At 41.9% G+C, this 22,806-nt stretch overlaps 1 pseudogene; it reads left to right on the top strand.

The window, feature by feature from the left end:
* The first annotated feature begins 16,544 nt into the window (after nt 1-16,544).
* On the top strand, nt 16,545-22,367 carry LOC147418649 (uncharacterized; annotated as a pseudogene).
* Nucleotides 22,368-22,806: the final 439 nt, after the last annotated feature.

Below are 22,806 nucleotides of genomic sequence, written 5' to 3'. Positions count from 1 at the left end.
AAGCATACGAGAGTGATGATCCTTTGCAATGAGCATCCTCTTTTGGAGCTTCGATGGTGGAAGCCCGTAGGAGTCTCATTGCGAGTATTCTTCTTGGGGCAAGAACGATAGCCATGTCCTTGCACCCCACACTTGAAACACTTATGGTCCTTGCGAAAAGCTTCAAGCTCTTCAGGAGAGAGTTTGTTTTTACCTTTGTAAACTCCCTTCTCCTTGGACCGATTGTTGTTGTTGTTGTTGTTGTTGTTGTTGTTGGAAGTGACTTGGGAATTGTTTTGAGCATTGGTTTTCCCCTTTGCATCATTTTTATCTTTGTTTTCCATGGGTTTGACATTACGTCTAGCCCCTTGATGGAAATTGATGCGTGAAGCAACCATGGTGTGGTGGATTACTTCGGTAATAGTACCGGGCCGTTGAGAGTTGATGTATTCGGCCATCTCTTCAGGTAATCCCGCACAGAATTGCTGTCTTTGCTCGGCAAAGTCTATCTTTTGAAAGACAGTAGCTTTGAGATGTAAATCCCAAAACTTGTCTACATACTTTTTGATAGACTCATGAGAGAGAAGCTTCAAGCCGCGCCATTCGGTAAGAACTTTATCTTTACTATCGCTTGGAAGAAATTGCTTCATGATGGAAACTCGTAGAGTTTTCCATGTCTTTGGGGCTTCTCCATTGCCACGAAGGCTAGCCCACCATTGACGAGCTGATTTTTGGAAGTGCATAGCTACATGGCGTAGCTTGGAGGACTCTGTGAAGCCCTCGTCCCCAAAGGCCGCATCAAATTGCTGGATGAAGGCCAACACTTTGTCGGTAGCACCAAAGGTGCCATCGTAGGTGAGAAAAGAGATACTCTTTCCTCCCTCCTTGAACTTCTTTAGCTTTTGTGACCTTCGCCATGCAGGAAATGATTTGTGATGTCCTCCCCTCTTGTATTCTCTAGGAGAATAGCCATAAATTTCATCGGAAGAGGAGAAAGGTGAAGAAGAAGGAGAAGAGGGTGACCTCTTCCTAGCCCTTTTCTTCCTTTGTTTCCTCTCTTGCCTTTCAGAGTGATGAGGAGAAGGACTATGGGTTGCTCTTTTCCTCTTGGGAGGAGTAGACGATCGTCTAGACCGCCGTCTTCGTGGAGCCACATCTTCAGAGGAACTTAAACTTTCATTGCTTTCTTGCTCCTTGGGTTCCTCCTCTCTAATGGGAGAGAGTCTTCTTTTGGGGGTCTCTTCAAGAGGCCTCCTAAGCTCTCTCTCCTCTTGGAGAGGAAGGGAAATTCCATAAGCACGAAGTTGTTGAGTAACTTTGGCTTGCAAAACAGGGTTGCCCATAGCTTGCTATAACCTAGTGACAAGATAATTCACAAACATGGGAGCATCATCATTAGCACCTTCATGTGCAAAATCAAAACTATCTATGTTCATTCTACTCTTTTGATTATTGTCAGCCATGTTAACAAAATTTATGTATGTACTTAGTGTATGATTCGGCGATTCAAAACCTTAGTTGCCACTCCTCTTAGCCTTTGAAAATCGGCTCTTAAGTATCTACACCCACGGCTCAAAGTGGTTAATTATAGAGAGTAGAGGAGTAGGTCTAACATAGCAGAATTGCCAAGGGCTAGCTCCTTTCGGACTTCTTATGGCTCAATAATGGTAAAGCCGTAGGAAAGTCTAAAAAAACTCCATTATTAAGTCCAAAGCTCCCCAGGTGTGCACCATCCCCCACATAGTGGGCTTAACAAAATCGATATTAGAGATCCCAGTTCCACTTACCCTATTCTAATTAACAACATCAACCATTTATAGGCTACTTAAGGACCTCTCTTCTTAAGCAAGAAAAGAGAAACCAAATGCTATGATACCAATGTAATGGAATTAGCCTTTTAACTTGAGTTGAAGCGGAAAGTAGATATAACATATTGAGCATTTCCTTGGGTATTCTTTAGTGTGTAGATGTATAGTGAGAAAGAAAGTGCTTGGATAGAGAGAGCAACACTTAACACATTACTTCATTAACATGGCATGATCAATACTTGTAAAAGAGAGTGAGAGTTTAGAGAAATTGACACCAATAGAGGACCGGATTAGTTGGAGCCGGTCCCCCCTCCAATAGGCATTTGTATTATAGATTCTTCCATGATGGAAGACTTGTTTACAATAAAACTGTTTGTGTTCCTTGAGACCTTCTTGATGAGATGAAGATGGTAAGCTTCACTCACCAGGCATTAACATAACTACAACAATAAACATGATTAGAATGAGCTTGAAAAATGCCCAGCCTCAATCCCAAGACCTCAAACACCATGAAAGGTGAGGAGAGCTAGCAGGGAGTGAGGAAGAACAGAGAAGTAGAAGTAGCTCTACTATAAATAAATAACCCCTTGCACATAATCACTCATAGCTCTTGTAGCATAGCTTAGCATAGAGTTAATGGAGATTAGAGAGATTGGTAAGCAAGCATAAGCATTCTCTTGTGTGGATTTGCATCCATAGCCAAGAGCTTGTGGTAGTAGGAACTCAACTTCTCAAGCTTGGAGAAGGAGATGGAATCCTTGCTTCACAAGAGTGTGTGAAGGGAAGAATGAATGAGAGAGAGCTTGTGGGAGACTCAAATGTGAGAGAGACAGAGTTGGGCTCCCATTGGGGCAAGGTGTGTAGCCTCTTGACAAGTGTCCTTCTTTCTCTTTGTGAGGCTAAGCTAGCAACTCCCTTGCTTAAGCACAGCCCCTGCTTAAGCACACCCCCTACCTGCTTGAGTAGTGTGTCTCTACACTTGACAAGTGGCCCCTTTCCTTTCATAAGGGTATGGGTCCTTGGTGAGGTGCTCACATACTATCTTACCCCCCCCCTTTGTAGGGCTCGCCCCCTCTTGAATAGCAAGTATTTTGAACTTGGTTAGCAGGCAGCCCCCCTGCTTAAGCACAGCCCTAGCTTAAGCAAGCTACCCCCTTTCCTGCTTGGACTTTAGTGACTAAAGAGTAAACTTTTAAAGACTATGTGCTAAAGCTTTTAACACTTACCTTTGGAGGCTTTAATGAAGACAACCCTAAGGTCTTTTGCTCCATTAGTTAACCTTTCTCTTTGATAGACCTTTTCTCATATGGGCCCCTTTACCATTGGCCCCGTGCTTAAATAGATCTATAAGATCATCTATATCTTAACCCTTGTTCCCGATTATTCTCCCACATTAAATGATCAGTTTAATATGAGAAAATCATTTGGGTTGGTCAGATATTAGATTTTATGACAGCCAGAGGCCCCGCGCCTGCCCGGCTCACCTTTCGAACACAAATCTCCCGACACCGTGGAGTAGCAGAGGCGGGGAGATGTTTTAAAAGCGTCAAATCTTTCCTCGCACCCAAAGAGTCCTTCTTGCCAATAATGTGCTCCCATAGTGTTTGGGCTACATTCTTGAATATGTGCATGGGATCCAAGAGATGTATTTTTAAGTCCTTCCAGTATGGAAGCCTTAAAAATATGGAATACCTTGACATACCTTTGGTGGAGGACACGGAGCCGAATTGTTGTTGTGGTGTTCTTCCCAAATGGTTGCCCAATCTGCCATTGTGAGCTTTAGAGGATTCTTCCCATTTGTTGGAGCTTTGTGCTTGTTATGCCCTTGGGGTAAGAAATGATGGTTGTTTGGATAGGTTACCTTGCACAAGGAATCGGGCCTCTCCGTCACCAACGATGGCCTACAAGTAGGACATGCATTGTGCCCCGATGTGGACAACCCTGCATACATATCATATGGTAAGAGAGATGAGTGAACTAAAGGGAGAGAGGGAAAGAGGGAAGAGAGATAGAGGAAAGGGGGTTACCAGAAATTTCTCTAAGCCCAGGATAGTCGTGCATAGTCCACATAAGGATTCCCCTCACAATGGCCTCTCTCCCCCCCCTTTGCAAGTGAGACATCGACCTCTCCATAACTCTTCCAACTCCTCGATGAGGGGCTCGAGGTAAATGTCAATATTTGACACTTTGTACATCCCTGGCACAAGCAAGGAAAGAAGTATATTGCCCTTCTTGGTTGTCTCCCATGGTGGAATATTGTAGTTGATGATCACCAGAGGCCAAGTGCTCCATGAAGTAGAATTAGTGCCAAAGGGGTTGACACCATCACTTACTAACCCAACCCTCAAGTGTAGAGGCTTCAACCCAAACTCTAGCCTTTGAGTTTTGATGTGCCTCCATGCAGGTGAATCGATAGAGACAGGAATCATTCCATCATTTGAGTGATGGTTTGTGTTCCACACAAGAAGCTCCACGGTAGACATGCTTTTAAACATGTGTTGGATGTGACGAATTAATGGAAAATGTCTCAATACCTTGTGGGGTAGGTGTGCCCCGCTCACTCCTCTCTTGTATCGTGCCTCCCCGCACATGGGAGAGGAGGTACCATGTGTGTGATCATTCTGGTATAGCATGAAATCATTGACGCACGCATGGATGCGCTCATACTCCATTCCAAGTGCAGTGACATACGATCTAGCTCATCGATGATCTGGGGGCATGTGGTGATCTTCTGGAAACATTTTGCCCATCAAACTACAACAAATATGCATATTAGTATAATTCCTAGAAGACAACACCATAAAGAGAGTGGAGAGTATATAAAAGCCACTTTCCATACTTATTAAAGTAGTGCATCGACACTTGCATTACTCCAACTGAATTTTGCTTGCTCGGAGCACCGAGTACCGTGCACCGTCGTAAAGAGGTGTTCAAGCACTCGTCATCAATCTATCCTCCATTTTGGCAGACCATTTAGTGCAGGGCTAACAATCCTCCTTGCACACGTTGTGCTCTTGAGCTAGTACTTATCACACATGTCGAATATGTGCTCATCCTTTGCATCAAAGTGCAACGGAGACGCCATAGAGCTGCAGACATAGAGCCAACGGGAGGATTACCATGCAGTGCACCCAAATTTCCCAGCCACTCTTGCCTCTACTATTCGGCCTTGCGCGCCAGTGCACCATCCTCAAGCAATAAGTGAGTCAGGCTATCATCTCTCCGAGTGCTTTTTCAAGGATGCCAAAGACCTTCGTTCTCCACGTGCTCCAAAGCAATGCGCCTCAAGTGAGGGATTGCCCTTTTGCACTTGGCGCAAGGACAAGCGAGCTTTTCCTTGAGCCAACGATCATGCTCAGGGCCTCCAGGGGGACCACGATCATCCCAGTCGATGTCTTGCACACGTGAATTGTTGTTTATTTAGTCATGTGTCCAAAAAAATAAATAATTAGAAAAGCACTTAACTCCATTAGAAAAATTATATATAATTAAAGTCAAAGGGAATAAATGACAATGAGTGCTAAAATTATTTTTAACTAAAAGAGAACTTAAAAAATGCAATGATAAACATTTAAAATTACAACAAAATAAAGTATCCATAAAAACTTAAAAATCTTCATCAAAAAACTCAAAAGGCTAAAAAATGAAATAATGTATAGCTTAGAGGGGGTGGTTTGTACCCCCCCCCTGCCCCGCACCCTCGGATTCTCATGTATCCATTTAAAATGATCGGCTGTGGTAATATGGGCGGTAATCGACGCACTAATGGACGCGGTAATATGGGTGGTAATTGACACGCTAATGGACACGGTAATATCCATGGTAATAACTGGCGCCTAAAATAGGCAAGAAGACAGAGTATGCCATGTTTTTGTTGCATACTCTGTGCTCTTGCTCTATGCCATCCAAGCTTCCCCTACCCCCCCTCCCCTCCCCTCCCCCCCCTCTCCCTTCCGTCTCTCTCCTTCTCCAAGCTTCCCAAGTTTCATCGAAGGCGGTTTCGTCCAAGTTTCATCGAAGGGGGTTTTATGCCATCATCTCTGGAAGCTCAACCGTTCTACAAAGAAAGAGGTAAACACAAAGAAAAGCACATATCCCCTCTTTTCCTTTTGTTTTCTACTACACACACACACACACACACATTAATAAAAAAAATTTAAAAATAAAGAATCCATAACATACCTCGTTCATCTGGAAATGGTTGGTTTGCACGGCTTGTTTGAGATGGTTGCTTTGCTAGGCTTCTTTGAAAATGGTTGCTTTGCTAGGCTTCTTTGGAAATGACTGCTTTGCTCGGCTTCTTTGGATAGAATGTTAGATAGAAATAGAGAGAGAGAGAGAGAGAGAGAGAGAGAGAGAGAGAGAGAGAGAGAGAGAGAGATAAATTTAAAGAGAGGGAGATAAATGGAGAAGGATAAATAGAGAGAGAGGAGAAGGTAAATATATATATATATATATATATATATATATATATATATATATATATATATAGAGAGAGAGAGAGAGAGAGAGAGAGAGAGAGAGAGAGAAAGAGGGATATAGGTAGATAAAGAGAGAGATAATTAATGAGGGGGAGATAAATGGAGAGAGAGAGAGATAAAGAGAGAAAGAGAGAAAGAGAGAAAGAGGGAGAGAATTAATGAGAGGGAGATAAATGGAGAGAGAGATAGATAAAGAGATAATGAGAGAAAGAGGGAAAGCGAGGGATAGGGATAGAAATAGAGAGAATGAGGGATATATAGATAGATAGATAGATAGATAGAGAGAGATAGATAGAGATAGAGAGAGAGAGAGAGAGGGGGGGAAGGGATAGAATAAGAGAGAGAAATAGAAAGAGAAAGAGAGAGAGAGAGAGAGAGAGAGAGAGAGAGAGAGAGAGAGAGAGAGAGGTAGATAAAGAGAGGGATAATTAGTGAGAGGGAGATAAATGGAGAGAGAGATAGGGATAGATAGAAATAGAGAGGATGAGGGATAGATAGAAAGAAAGAGGATGAGGGATAGATAGAAAGAGGACAGTTTACACAACAATGGTGCTTTCTGGCAAGAAGCTACAAAAGGCATGAATTGTGAAGCTAAGAAAGCCACCTTTTGATTGCTTTTAGAGAAGCCAGCTTTTTGACGGTTACACCATGGAGTAGAGAAATCTATACTCTCCAACATACAGGGCACAGGTACCAAAGTCACAGCATCATTGTTTGAAGAGGAGCTGAAACTTAAAAGGGCTTTATGCATGATGCTAGTGAATAGTGAAGGGGATCCATCAAGGTCTATAAGCAATTTGGAGATGGCGAGGTTCATAGGGTTGCATCGAAAAAATTTTGTAGCAGCTAATGAATGATTAAAACAGGCTAAGGCCAGAGCATTTCCATTGCAATTATGCCGACGCCAATAGCCTCAAAGCCGTTGCATCACACAGGAGATAAGAGACAATGTTTTTGCTTTTTGGCAAATGGAGACGTTGTCAGGCATTTTTTTAATGAGTACAAAGGCCATAATGATGCCAAAAAAACTTGGTGACCACCCCCATGTATATATATGTACATAGTGCTTCTAGCTTTGAAAGTGTCCGTGTAAAAAACCCTGTACAACGGCTTGGTTTTGGTCAAGATGTTGGCTGATGTTTTGGGTTGTTTGAGACTCCAAATATGGTTTTCAATAAGGGTTTTTAGCCGTGCTTAATAGCTTGTGAATCGGACTTGTACGTCATGAATTATGAGCATCCGAAGCGGGCGGTCTCAACTTAGAAGGTGATTGCGGGTGCATGCGAGAAGGGAAACTAGGACAACTTGGGGGTCTAAGTTTAGAAATGCTGAAGTTTTATATTTCTGGGGATAACCAAGGTGATGGGCTTCGAGCCGTGTGTTACGGTGCGTCATTCGGTGACCGGAGCAGCAAGATATGTCTCAGGAAAAATTGTCCGAGAAGTCCCCTCATGCTTTGGGAGAAGCTGGAAATTTTTCAGAAGTTGGGGAGGTGGGAGGATGGTGCCAAGTGGCAATGGAGTAATCCCACATGGGGGGGAGAAAGTTGAAATTGGGAGGTATAAGGGGGGAGTGGGTACCCCCTAAGGGTGTATCGAAGGAGCTAATGGAGCTTCTTGGCCTTGCTTGTGAGGGCTCGTGGGCTTTGGTGAAGAGAGGGGGTGCCATTTTCAGTCCACATCAGTTGCCCAAGCCCCTGGCCACCTTTTTGGTCTAGCGGACATCCCCTTTCGCCACTTGCCTTGGTCAAAAAGTGGCCGACAACTCATTTTTGACCCAAAAAAGACCAAAATTGGACCAATTAAAAGGTGCTCAAGGAGAGAACCATGTTGTCTAAGAAGAGAGAGAAAATGCCTAAGGATAAGAGACAAAAAAATCCCCTTTAATAGCTATATTTTCCTGCACATCCTTTTTTGCTTACAGAGACTTGTTTTTTGGAGCTTTTGAGAGACCTTCCATCTTCAAAAGCTTGTAACTTTCTCGTCGGTTATCAGAATCAAGCATATGGATGCTCTACAGAGATCCTCACGACAAAATCTTCGTCTTCATGGTCTCGGTTTTCTAAAATTTTAGTCATGGTTTGAGTTAGAGATGTTTCCCGCCCATTTTCATAGGTGTTCGACTTTGGTGTTTTCTACCGTCATAAAGGGTTTCTTTCCAACGGTGTGACTCGTGCAGAGCTATAGAGGTGCTTGTTTTCCTTGTCATTTGCATGCTAACATCATTTTGGTGCCCCCACAGAGGAGAAATCCTCGTGTGCTCTAATTTTTACAAATTCATATGCCATGCAGACAGGAAATGTAAATGGGATGTGGGTGCTTATGGACAACCGCCTATGTATGTGCTATTTGTGGACAGCAAGTGAGGCGGTCATTTAATTGGATTGCAACCTTTGTGAGGGTCATGAGGTTGTTTGAATCCGAGCACTGGGGTCGGGTTACCCAGTGTGAGGTGGATTAGGTATTGGAGCGATCCATCGACATCCCTTTCAGTTTCGACGTCACATGTAAGTGTTTGTGTGGCAATCAAACATGGCATACGAGTTTCCTAAGTTTCATGGATTGCCTAGTGAAAATGCGCACTCTTTTATTGAGAAATTGGAAGCTACTTGCTTGCTTTGGGGCATACAGGATCCGGCTATACTGTTACGGCTGCTGCACTACAGTTTACAAGATGAAGCAAAAGCTTGGCTACAAAATTATGGAGAGGCGGCACAGGCACAAACACCAGGGATTGTGTTGGACTATAATCATGTGAAGCTGCCATTTTTGGCACAATACAGGAATGTCAAAGCACCTGATGAAGTTTGGCATGAGATTTTGGGCTACACTCAGAGGGCTAATCAGAGTGTGGATGATTTTGTCATGCATTTTACCCGCCTTTGGGATAAATGGGCCCGAGCATTGGGAAATGAAACCCCTCCCGCCATGTTAAAAAAGGACCATTTTGTGGCAACCTTGAAGGAGAGTTTGAAGTTTAAAGTTGAGTTGAAGCGGCCTACCACTTTTGAAGAAGCAGTTGTAATTGCCAGGGGGAAAGAATGGAAATCTCAAAGACTTGACGAGTATGGGAGAGTGGTCCATGGACAGGTTAATGGTGGCCAAAATGAGGAGAGCCAGGTAGAGGCTGGAGTTCAACCTATGCGAAGGGCTGTAGACACTGAGCAATTGCAGCGTAATATGTAGGACATGATGACCATGATGTAGGAGTTATGGCTCAATGTCCTTGGAGGTGGTCGTGGTCGTGGCGGTGGTAGAGGGATGGCTCAGGCATGTGAAGCTCAACCTAATGCCAATGTGGGTCATGGACAAGGTGCTCCTCAGCCAGCAAGAAGGTTTATCCCTACCTGTTATAATTGTGGTGAACTGGGACATATCAGCACTCATTGTACAAAGCCAAAGAGGATGGCATGTGATATGTACCCACTTTCCCAGCAGGTTTGTGACAGGTCTAATGATTATGCCTTGGATATACGAGAGGATCGTGGTGCTGAACAGGAGAATCAAGCTTCAACATCAGGTGGTCACGTGGGTATTGTGCAAGTGGAGAATAAAGGGGCAGATATGATTCCATTGGGGAAGCGATAAAGGGCACCAAATGGTGCTAGCCCTAGTAAGAAGAAAGGGAAGGAGAAAGAGGGTGAAGATGCAAAGACCAAGAAGAAAAGGAGACCTCTCAAGAAGTTTGAAGTAGCGGATTTTCCATTGGGTGCCTATAGTCTCAAGGAGGATCTGATTGGGAGGAAAGTAAATTGTACTTTTGGACAGTTGATGAAGATGGTACCCAAATTTAAGTGGCAATGGAAGTCGTTAGTGAATCCTATTGAAAAAGAGCCGAAGCATGGTCATGTCAGAGTGTTGTCTCTGGAGGATTTACCCGACATCTGTCCTATGGTGAACGCTTGGCACAAAGGTGTGGACATGGGAGAGGCCTACATTGATGGAGGTGCACAAGTTTGTGTGATCACACAGTCATGTGTCGAGAGACTTGGCTTGGTCATGTCTGGAAGCTCTGGGTTCAGGATTTGACTAGCAAATCATGCCAAAGTTAAGTGTTTGGGACTAGTCAAAGGTGTGGAGATTGATGTTTTTAATGTGAAAGTTATGTTGAACTTTCACGTTATGCCGGAAGGTTTAGGAGCTTTTCCTCTCATATTGGGACGACCTTGGTTAAGAGCTGTGGGTGCTGTACCAGATTGGGGCAAGGGCACAATCACTGTATGTAGAAAAAAGGGAGAGAAGAGGATGTTTGCTATGGTTACCAAACAGCCTCTGGCATTAGAAGAGGTGTCTGAAGATGATGAATCTAAAATCATCAGTAAGGTAAATTCAGAGGATTCAGATAGTAGTGCTACTTCAAGTTCCAGTGACGAGGGTGAAGTGTCCTTTTTGTTACTAAATGAAGAGGAGAAAGAAGATGGTGAAGTGCTGCAGATTTCAGAGGATATAAATGCGTCAAGTCGATTGGAGCAGCTTGAAGAGTTAATGCAGCCCAAGCAGGAGCTATTAGTGAAGAAAGGACTTGTTCAAAATATGCTAAGTATAGATTTGTCACAAAAAGAAAGGGCAGAATACCTGAAGATGCTGGACAAGTTTCCGAATCTTTTCATTACATCATATCAAGAAATAAGGGGTTTTGTTGGGGACCCAGTGAAAATTGAATTGATAGAAGGAGCAAAGCTAGTGAGACAGAAACTAAGAAGAATGGGTAAGGAGCAAATGAATGCTTTAAAAGAAGAAGTGGATAAGCTTTTGAATGTAGGGTTTATTGTTCCAGTAGATAATGCTGAGTGGGTCAGCCCTTTAGTGGTCACTCCCAAGAAGGATGGACGTTGGAGAGTTTGTGTTGATTATAATCCGTTAAATGCAGTGACCAAAAAGGATCCTTACCCGTTGCCTTTCATTGATCAACTCTTGGATACAGTGGATGGTTTTGAAAGGTATAGCATCTCTGATGGTTATTCATGATACTTTCAGCTTATCCTTGCTCCTGAAGATTAGAAGAAAACTACTTGTTATCACTCCATGGGGTTGTTTTTACTTTCTTTGCCTTCCCTTTGGATTGACAAATGGGCATGGGGCTTTTGAGAGAAAAATAGATTGGGGTCTTACCCCATTCCTTGGGAAGTTTGTCAAAGGGTTCATAGATGATTTCTGTGTGTATAGCTCACACAAGGAGTGTGTTCAAAAGCTTGAAATGAATTTTGCAAGGTATGATGAATGCGGGGGTCAGTTAAACCCTAAAAAATAACATTTGGCACAGCCAAGGGTGAAGCTTCTTGGGCATATGATCTCTGAAAATGGAATTGAAGCAGATTCAGGGAAAGCAGAAGCTTTGATTTTGCTGTCATCCCCACAGGATACAAGACAATTGGCTACTTTCATTCAGAAGGTCAAATATCTGTCTCGTTTCATACCTTTGGCATCACAGCTGTTGTATCCTTTGCAGCAAGTGGTCAACATTGATCCTTTGGAGTGGACACGTGACTGTGAGGATGTTTTTAACAAAGTTAAAGAAGTGTTGAGCACCCTGTTATGCAGGCCCCTAATTGGGAGAAGGAGTTTTATGTTAACCCGTCAGTTGGAGAAGATGCTATTGGGGCTATGTTGTTGCAAAGAGGGAAAGAGTCTCAGTATATGAAGCTTGTTTATTATGCTAGCAGGGTGAAAACTCCTCATGAAAGAGAGTACTCAAAGGTTGAATTGGTGATGATTAGCATGGTCTATGCGTGTAGACGGTTTAGACATTATTTGTTGTAGAAACCGTTCACCTTTCTTACCAGTTTTTCATTGCTTTCTCAATTGTTCAATAACTCAAATATATCAAGGGCAATGATGAAATGGATTATTGAGTTGTAAGAGTTCCAATTCACTTTTCTAGTGGAAGAGAGTACTCGGGCTACTTTGGCAGACTTACTCACTTATAAAGAGATTCCTGTTTTGGTTAAAGAGGAGGTGGTCCAAAGGAAAAAAGTAGAAATCCCTGCTATATCAAATGCTTCACTGCTACATTTTGATGGCTCTTATCGAAGAAGTCATGATTCTGCTTCTGGTGGGGTTGTTATTTATGATGCGCAGGGAAATCTTGTGAGGAAGCAAGGGTTAAAACTCAATGCAAAGAGTAATAATGAAGCAGAGTATATAGCTCTTGAAGGCGGGTTACACATTTGTCTACAATTGGGAATCAAACATTTGCAAATCAGAGGTGATGCGTTGTTATTGGTAAAGCAGGTGTTGGGAGTATGGAAGAATAAGAATCCTAGACTGAAGAATCTATGCTTCAAAGTGAAATTGCTACTCAAAAAGTTTGAGGCATGGAGCTTGTAGCATGTCGAAAGGACTCAAAATGAAGAAGCGCATGAGACTACGCAAGCAATGATTACTTGTGTGTTTGTGTTGAAAGCGGATGCCCCTTTGTATCATGGAAGAGAGGTGCTGTCAAAAGAGGTGGATTTCTTATTGACTGGTCTTTTGCCTGAATATTTGCCTTCATCTAAAAAGTATGCTTTTATGAGAAGAGCAAGAAAGTACAAAATGGTTGGTGATATGCTTTAAATGAAAGGAAGTGATCTGGTGTTGCGTCATGTGCCTTGGAAGGAGGATATTTACAAAATTTTAGAAGAAAACCATGAAGGGTCTTGTGGAGGTCATTTTGCTATGAAGATTATGCTTCACAAAATCTTGCAAGAAGGCTATGTTTGCCCTAGTATTCAGCGGGATGTCAATCATTGGTGTAAATCTTGCTTGGCTTGTTAAAAAATGGGAAAAAGGGTTCTTAAACCCGAGCTGCGAAAGACAATCCTGGCTAATGAGGTGTTTGAAAAATGGGGCCTCGATGCTATTGGGCCATTACCCACTTCAAGTAAGAGGAATGTGTATATTTTGACAGCGGTGGATTATTTATCATGTTGGGCAAAGGCCAAGGCTATCAAAAAAATTACCAGCAAGGAAATGGAAAAATTTGTGTATGAGCACATATGCTGCAAGTTCGGGGTGCCATTGGAGTTACTATCTGATAGAGGGCCAGGGTTTAGAGGTGAAATGTTCAATTTCTTATGCAAGAAGCTTGGCATAGAGCATAAATACAGCACCCCTTATTATCCGCAGTGCAATGGACTTAATGAAAGGTTTAATGGAGAATTGGTGAAGATTCTGACAAAAATGACTTTAACACATGCCAAAACTTGGGACTCAGAGTTGCCTTGTGTGTTATGGGCATATAGAATGGCAATAAAAACTAGCACGGGATTCTCACCATATCACTTGGTTTATGGCAAAGAAGCCTTGATGCCTATTGCAGTGGAAATCCCTGCACTCAAGTTTCTTTCATTGCAAGATGAAGAGCAACAAGATGCTTGGCAACAAAGGTTGTTGTATTTACAATGTCTGCAGTTAGACAGGCTTTTCGCTTTGGATTACTATCAAGAAACATGTAAAAAGGCCCAGAAAAGAGCTAATGAATGCATGAAAGATAAGGGAATTGAGAACAGAGATCTTGTTTTGCGATACAATAGTAAATTGGACCACACTTTCCAAAAGAAGTTTCAGATCAAGTGGGAGGGTCCTTTTACTGTAGTAAACAAGTTTGATAATGGGACATATCAGCTGGCTGATTTAGATGGTACACTACATACCTACTGTGTTAATGGTTATAGACTTAAGAAGTATTTAGCACATTTGATGACTATTGTGACAGATGAGATGCTATCAAGAGTGTGAATGCGCCACAAAATGTGGACGAGGTTTTTGGGGACGAGCTGCAACAATTGTTCACCCTGGGGACCTCTGTTTGTCATGAATGATCAAGCAGGCTAGGGGGGATTGAAAAGTTATGTCAGGCATTTTTTGGATGAGTACAAAGGCCATAACTAATGCCAAAAAAACTTGGTGACCACCCCCATGTATATATATGTACATAGTGCTTCCAACTTTGAAAGTGTCCGTGTAAAAAACCCTATACAAAGGCTTGGTTTTGGTCAAGCTGTTGGCTGATGTTTTGGGTTGTTCAAGATTCCAAAATATGGTTTTTAATAAGGGTCTTCGGCCGTGCTTAACAGCTTGTGAATCAGACTTGTACGTCATGAATTATGAGCATCCGAAGCGGGTGGTCTCAACTTAGAAGGTGATTGCGGGTGCATGCGAGAAGGGAAACTAGGCCAACTTGGGGGTCTAAGTTTAGAAATGCTGAAGTTTCATATTTCTGGAGATAGCTGAGGTGATGGGCTTCGAGCCGTGTGTTACGGTGCGTCATTCGGTGACCGGAGCAGCAAGATATGCCTCAGGAAAAATTGTCCGAGAAGTCCCCTCATGCTTTGAGAGAAGCTGGAAATTTTTGAGAAAGTTGGGGAGGTGGGAGGATGGTGCCAAGTGTGGCAAAGGAGTAATCCCACATGGGGGGGAGAAAGTGGAAATTGGGGGGTATACGTAGGGGAGTGGGTACCCCCTAAGGGTGTATCAAAGGAGCTAATGGAGCTTCTTGGCCTTGCTTGTGAGGGCTTGTGGACTTTGGGGGAGAGAGGGGGCGCCATTTTCAGTCCATACCAGCTGCCCAGGCACCTGGCCACCTTTTTGGTCCACTGGACATCCCCTTTCCCCACTTGCCTTGGTCAAAAAGTGGCCGAAAGCTCATTTTTGACCCAAAAAAGGCCAAAATTGGACCAATTAAAAGGTGCTCAAGGAGAGAACCATGTCGGCTAAGAAGAGAGAGAAAATCCCTTGGGATAAGAGCCAAAAAAATCCCCTTTTAATAGCTTTATTTTCTTGCACATCCTTTTTTGCTAACAGACACTTGTTTTTTGGAGCTTTTGAGAGACCTTCCATCTTCAAAAGCTTGTAACTTTCTCGTCAGTTATCAGAATCAAGCATATGGAAGCTCTACGGAGATCCTCACAACAAAAGCTTCATCTTCATGGTCTCGGTTTTCTAAAATTTTAGTCATGGTTTGAGTTAGAGCCGTTTCTTGCCCATCTTCACAGGTGTTCGACTTTGGTGTTTTCTACTGCCATGCAGGGTTTCTTTGCAACGGTGTGACTCATGCAGAGCTATAGAGGTGCTTGTTTTCCTTGTTGTTTGCACGCTAACAACTCAAGTGTCACCAAACAAAAAGTATGTGTGCCAGAAATGTCTGGGATGAAAATCTTACATTAAGCATCCAATACATTTTCTTGACGAGTCACAGGTATGCTCTGAAAATGCTTGAATTATTTTGTTCTCTTGTATGCAATAGTATAGGTACCATGTGTACATCGGTAGTAACTACATATAGGTAGTATTACATCAAGTATAATGCTGTCTATCAAGCCCGAGAGGTGCGTAGGCTCCAATAGGTAATCTTTTGGTACTTCTGGAGGACTAGCATTCATGAGGGGAGTCAAGTACCTCAAGTATACATAAAATCAATCAAAGGTGATTTGGGGCAAGCTGCATAGACTCTTCAATACTACCAAATTTTCTATATGTTACTTTGTAGGTGTATATTAGCTTGAAGATTACCTTGAGTACCTACATGTAGATAGTAGTAATACTTTCCTGTCACAGGGGTTGGTGCTCAAAAGCACCAATGTAAACTCATAAGTCCTATTTGGGTACTTTTGGATTACCAATGTACATTCAATGGTAGTTTAAAACAACCTTTGTGAACTCATAGGTCCTTTATATCCATGCATGTATATGATTAGGTCCTCTTAGGGTACTTGGAAGCTTCAAAGGTACCTTGAGATTAGGTAGAAGCTCCCATGAGACCAAACATGTACTTCCAAATTACCAAATCTAGGTATAGGTACTCTAGAGGTAGTCTTTGTGGTGCTTATTAAAGTACCAATTGTAGGGACTTAGGTACTTTGCAGAAATTGATACTTCTTAAAGCTAGCATGAGACCAAACATCTACTTCCAAAATACCAAATCTAGGTATATAGGTACTTCCGAGGTAGTCTTTGTGGTGCTTATTAAAGTACCAATTGCAGAGGCTAAGGTACTTTGCAAAAATTGATACTTCTGAAAGTACCATTTATATTGTCTAAGGTACTTTAGTACCTAATGAAAGGTCTAGAAAAGTACCATGTTAAGTAGAAAATTCAAGTTACAATGACTTTGACCTTGTTTTGACTACAGGTTTTGATGAGGTTTACTTTTCATTGGACAGGTGGAGCTCTATAGGAGATTCCAAATGCAGTATTCACACATCAAGATCTCTCTCATATGTTTTCAAGGATTGAAGCCTTGGTTTGTTTGCAAGTTGAAGGATAGGTACACTTTCTGTTGTATTGCTCACATACAGATGATATACATCAAGGAAGCATTCAACCAGATGAGACAAAACAAGACAAGAATGCACAGTGAAGGGTGTTCCTGCAGTTGTGATATATGCTTCACAGAACAAGTCCTAGGAAAGTGTGGATCTGTTGCGTACACGCGCTAGTCGCATTAACAACTTGGCTGAGATGGTATTACGTCCAAAGCCAGATGAGTCTACGTTTCATAAACTGTCTTGCTTGAAGGGAGAATGTGATCAATGTGGATCAAAGCGGTTAGTGCTCTGTCCAAGAGAAAAATCTAAAAATGCATTCCAAATTTCAATAAAGGTGTTTGAAGACGTTGGGTCAGCCCATCAAGAATGCAAGAAGCACAAGGATCTACTGGTCAAGGAGATGGGATGCAAGGACTTTACATCCTTCCTTGAAAATTCTCTAACCATCTACATCAAACACAATTTTATTGCCAGGTGGAAATCTCAACAATTCAAAGACTGCATTCAAAGGTTTCCTAGAGACATGGTAGTCTATGTTATAGACTTTGCTGAGAATTACTCTTTCAAGGAGAAAAATGAAATCCAATCAATGCATTGGTACTCTTCACAAGTCACCATCTTGGTGCACATCACTTATGTTCGGGACGAGGCTGACAAGGTCTTAAAATATATACATTTTTACATATTTGATGACAAAGAGCATGACACATTGTTTGTACAGCATTGTATGCAAGTTCATAGTGTGTGGCTATAGGAGCAAGATTTCAACTTCTTGAAGCGGCACTGGGTCTAGTCAGACGGATGTGCTGCTCAATTCAATGCATCTAGACCATTTTTCTTTGTGTCAAGGTATGCTAGCTTCCTTTGACTCTTAAACAAGTGGGCGAGTTTTGTGTTCTTGCCTAGTCTTTGAGATGTGTGATTGATCTAGGTACTAATCTTTGACTAGCATTGAGATGCTATGGAGTTTCTTTGCATCAGGCCATGGCAAAGGAGAGCATGATGGGGCTGGTGCTATCGTCAAAAGGGCGCTGACACATGAGCAATTAAAACCTGACGCTTGGCACATGAAGTGTGCCAAGGATGTGGTCAATTTCTTGAAACATAAATTTCATGATTAAAACACCTAGTCATAGGCGACTCGAATTTTTTGGGATCTCGAAGCGGATGATGTACCTAGGGAGAGGAAATGGAATTGCAAGCGAGTGGAAGGGTCACGCTCATTGCATTGTGTGAATGGGCACTCTAGGAATGACAAGTGTGCACTGCGCTACAGAGCTCTCTCATGTTTTTGTTACCCTTGTATGTCACAACGCTGGAGGCAATGCCTTAACAACACACATGTCGAGAATTGGAAGTACATCAGCATCGAACCCTTGGATGGCAGTGATGGAGAAAGCGATCAATCAAGTGACAACAAAGGATCACATTTGCCTAAATATGGTGGACATCAAGATGCAATCAGTGATGCTCTGCATGTAGGTGACAACTTTTCCATGAATGCGAACGAAGATGGAGCAGACTTCTACCTCTTGAGGTGCTCAAAGGAGAAATACAAAACAGCATGAGCGCTAAGAGATTCTTGGGACAATTGCATTTTTCCAAATTCATATCTGGTTGAGGGAACTACTATGAGCTAGTTGATGGTACCGAGGATGTTTACTACATCCCTTTTGAACAGCCAAACTGTTGGCATCGCACTTGGTTCGATCCATCAAGATACCCTTGGAACCCTTACATGGTGAGCCACATAAGTTCAGATTATCTGTAGAAGTTTATGAAAATGTGTACAATAGCATGACAATGGTCTTGTAGGTCTTTCTATATTGGAGCCTGATAAACAATTGTTTTGATGCAATTACTATTCGTTGTATTTGAGTCCTCCAAAAACACATAATCACAAATGTAGCCTCCCGATTCTTACTTTTATCTTTTTGCAACATATCATTAAATTTGGTACTTTAAGTACTATAGTTCAGGTTCTAAGCACTTTACTTCTTGTTGAGGTACTTATAGGGGGTATCTAGGTAGTCTTAAAGTACCAATCACAAGTTCTAAATGCATGTTCTTCATTGTAGAAGTGTGCAGATTAGGTACTTTAAGTATCATGAATGCATCATATCTGTAAATTTGGTACTCTAAGTACCATTGCTGGTAGTCGCCCAGCATTGTCACATGTATTTGTCTGAAGATAGTGTACCATTGTGGGTGGTTAACGTTACACAGTCCCTTTTTAAAATACATGTTTGCACATTGGGTACACCAAGTACCATGGTTGGTACTTGTAGTGCTACTTTCCAGTGGTAGAATGCTAAAATAGCATGATTGTAATGACAAGAGGTTTCCAATCTTGAAACATAGCATGGTAGTAGAAGCCTTCATTTTCCTCTCTCACACACCATCCACAACCACAACCAAGCACACACTACCCACAAAATAAATTGAGTCCAAAATGACAATGGTGACATAATGGAATAATTATAAATTCAATTTTCGTGTTGCCAACTAGTTACATGTTAGGCAGTCAATACAGAGGCATTCTGAATGTTGCCAGAAAAAAAATACCTCATGGGAAGTAGGCATATACATGGCTTTGTGGAGAGTGTTAGCTTACAAATAGGTAGCTGTAATGACAAGTGTGATTATACAAGGGGTTGCTACAAAAGTTGGCTTCACAAAATTACATAAGTTCTTTACAAATACACCACTACATGACAATGTAGAGACACTAGCACTTAAAGAGAATTGGCATCAATTGTGGCCCTTTCAAGTATTGTTCATAACTGATCATCTTTCCACCACACCAAAGTGCAGCTTTAACATAGTCATCCTCCGATGTAGGCTTTACATTATTGAAGGTGACAGCTTTGGATGGATGATCTGTAGCATCACGCCATTTCACAAGAGCCTCCTTCAGGTCCCTGGACAAGAAGTCACTACGCCGCTCCTCTAGGCTAGGTACAATGATGTAGGAATTGGGAGGATTATAATGGCATTTATAGAAACTGTTGTCAATCAGTAGCACATTGCTCACATCGTATCGTCGAACCACCTTCAGAAAATTTTTCAAATTCTTGAAAAAAACTGGTTTTCCACTTGCCATGGAGGATGTGGCTACATCACATAGATGTTGTCCTGACCATCCGCTGAAGTAGTCACAAATCCCCTTAAAACCTGTAGAGAATATTATGTCCACTCTTTCCAGCATTGCTAAACTCCAGATGTAAATATTTGCCCAACCCACAACCCAAGCTAATAACTGTTTTGCATCCTTGGGAATGAAGAGGTACCTGAAAACTACAACAATTCTCGCTCGGTGGGCATCCATAAATCATACATATAGAAAAAATTCTGAAAAAGGCCCAATCAACCTGTCCCTCGCCTCTTGGATGAGGTCAAATGCAGTAGTTTCCAAATCAGGAGGGTTAGATTTAAACCATGAAGCGCAGAGAACACCATTAAGATCAAACACTAATGCTGTTCGTGTAGGGTTATCGAATGGCAACGATGTGATTGTGCTTGGAACATAGGGTGGTGGATCTCTGATGATTATTATTTCCTCGACAGGCAGTTTGAGAGTCCCCTTTTCTTTTGGTATCTTTGTAAAAGACATGGTTGCAAATTGAAAAGGAATAGACTCACCTTTAGAACACTGTATAAACGTGATCGTTGCAATAAAGCAAAAAAGACAAATGGAGGCCAACATAAAATTCTCATTTGTATTCCAAAAGCAAGAATCAAAGATTCTTGAAATTACAAGAGAGTGAAGACACTAAGTGACAAATGTCACAGTTCCTTGCAAACACGAGGCTTTGGGGGGTGGGAAATATTTCTGGGATGTCGGAGGGGAGTACTTTTCATGGGGGACTTCTTCGGGGGAGGAAGTGACTCCGGAACTTCCTTGCTCGTCGCTTTTCCATCTCCACCTAAAACCAAGACCCACTCGACTTACATGCAGTTGAGCATGAACATAAGTTACAGAAATGACACTATCAATGAGCTTGAACTTACAAACTTCCTCTATGTGCTAAGATGCTTTTCCTGAACAATTCATGTGTAAAGGAGGTCTCACCATCACTCTCATCCTCTGCTTTGTTAGATTCCTACTATGAACGGGTGATATCTGCTGCTCGTGGCTTTTTGGAATGTCCAGCTGCACCATAAAGGGGGAACAATAAAAATCATTCAATGCCTATAGGGATCCAAGTCCTGTGGCCAAAACAACTTACCATCATCATGTTTCTTTCGCTTCTTTGAGATCTTCACCATATCACTAAGGAAGACATGGGAACCTGCATTTGCATCACCTTGAACCAGTTTTTGCACGGCTTCCACTCCCTCTTTCGCCAAACATCCGTCAAAGTAGCATTAATATTTTCCATTGGTCCAGTTACCTTTTATTTCGGTTCACCTTCTATTTGTTTAGAGGGCTCCACCTTAACAGCTAGGGTCTTGTCACTTGCCATATGCGAGCCTTCCTCGCCAGCCAGAGTTTTGTCACCTGCCAAGGATGAGCCTTCCCTACCAGCTGAAGTTGACTGATCAACAGACTACATGTCTGTGTCCACAGTGGGGGCATCGGGAGTTGCATCAACATTCCGTATTGGCACCTCAGCTGGTAATGTTGCTCCATAAGGCATATGACTGGAACCTACCACTGCACCACAAAAGTGTGCAAGATAAGTTAAAAGCATTCTTAACAAAGTCTAGTAATCAAGGCAGACATGGAGAATAAAAAACCAACCATTATGCACAAGCATTGACTTTGCCGATTCCGGAAATTTCTGCTTACAAGAGGGGTTGGCACATACTTTCTCTGACGCAGCCCATCCAGCAAAACACAAAGCATGGTATGTATCACCACATGCTAGTGTATACACACACATGACGTCGTAACCCACAAAACCTAAACCACATGCAACACAAGCTCGTGGAACAGTCACTTTGGCCTGCAGTTCACTCCCATGCTCCCCAGCTGTGGGACATAGCAACATTGAATCACCTCTCTTCACTTTCACTAGCAAGCTCTCACAAAATTTGACTTGAGCAGCATATGTAGCTTCTGATGCTACAAGGTCAAGCAGTTCTTTATGCACCACAAAGGGGAAGTAAATATTAGTCCATCTGTCCAAGATTAAATGAACTATCATGGTTACTTATACATATAGTACCAAGGGATAGCAAGGGTATGTTGAAACCACCAATTGCAAGTATTATCAAAAAAGTAGCAAGGATACACTGTAGGGACTTATGACAATACAAAGGATAGGCTTAGAGTACCAATCAAAAGAACTTACCATTGAAGGTACTTTGCAAAAAAGTAATAGGTACTTTCACAATGTACAAACACATGCATGGTGGTTTGCAAAAAAGGCAAATATGTACTTTTACAATGTACAAACACATGCATGGTACTTTGTAAAAAAGGCATATGTACTTTCACAATGTACAAAAACATGCATGGTACTTTGGAAAAAGGCATATGTACTTTCACAATGTACAACCACATGCATGGTACTTTGGAAACAAGCAATATGTACTTTGAAAGATAAATACATATGATTTATCAATAAAACTATGACAAGTACTTTAAAATCTATCAAGTAATACAACAATATGTACAAAGAACCTATGTGGAACTCATGGAACTTGCAAAAAAGGAATAGGTACTTTGACAGTGTACAAACACATGCATGGTGCTTTGCAAAAAGGCATGTATGTACTTTCACAATGTACAGACACATGGATGGTACTTTGAAAAGAGGCATATGTAATTTCATAATGTACAAACACATGCATGGTACTTTGAAAAATAGGCATATGTACTTTGGGCCCAAGAAATATGTACTTTGAAAGATAAATGCATATGATTTCTTAAATAAACCTATGACAGGTACTGTAAATTCTACCAAGTAATACAACAATATGTACAAGTGCCTATGTGGTACTCATGGTTGCACCTTCAATTTGAACTACCATACCAAAAGCTTCCGTATTAATTAGCTCCAAAAAGTACCTTAAATCATAGTCACATACATGGACTTTCTGATTTCCACCTGTATCCCTCAGCTTTGTGAAGCAGTGGACAGTAAACTTCCATTGGTGCATACAAAAAGTACCATGATCTATTCAATCATTGTCAAATGGTATATTTTCAGAGCATGACCTATTTTCTATCGCACATACGCTCTACAAAGAACCAATAATGTCTCATTGGGTACTACAAAAAGTACCATATATGGTGTATATTATCGCATTCACACGGTGAAATTTGACAGTTCTACCTCGTTTC

Source organism: Adiantum capillus-veneris, chromosome 29 (assembly GCF_014529385.1).
Source record: "Adiantum capillus-veneris isolate H3 chromosome 29, ASM1452938v2, whole genome shotgun sequence".
NCBI classification, from domain to species: Eukaryota; Viridiplantae; Streptophyta; class Polypodiopsida; order Polypodiales; family Pteridaceae; genus Adiantum; species Adiantum capillus-veneris.
The sequence above is the reverse complement of the archived record's forward strand: the minus strand, read 5'-3'. Positions and strand labels throughout refer to the sequence as shown.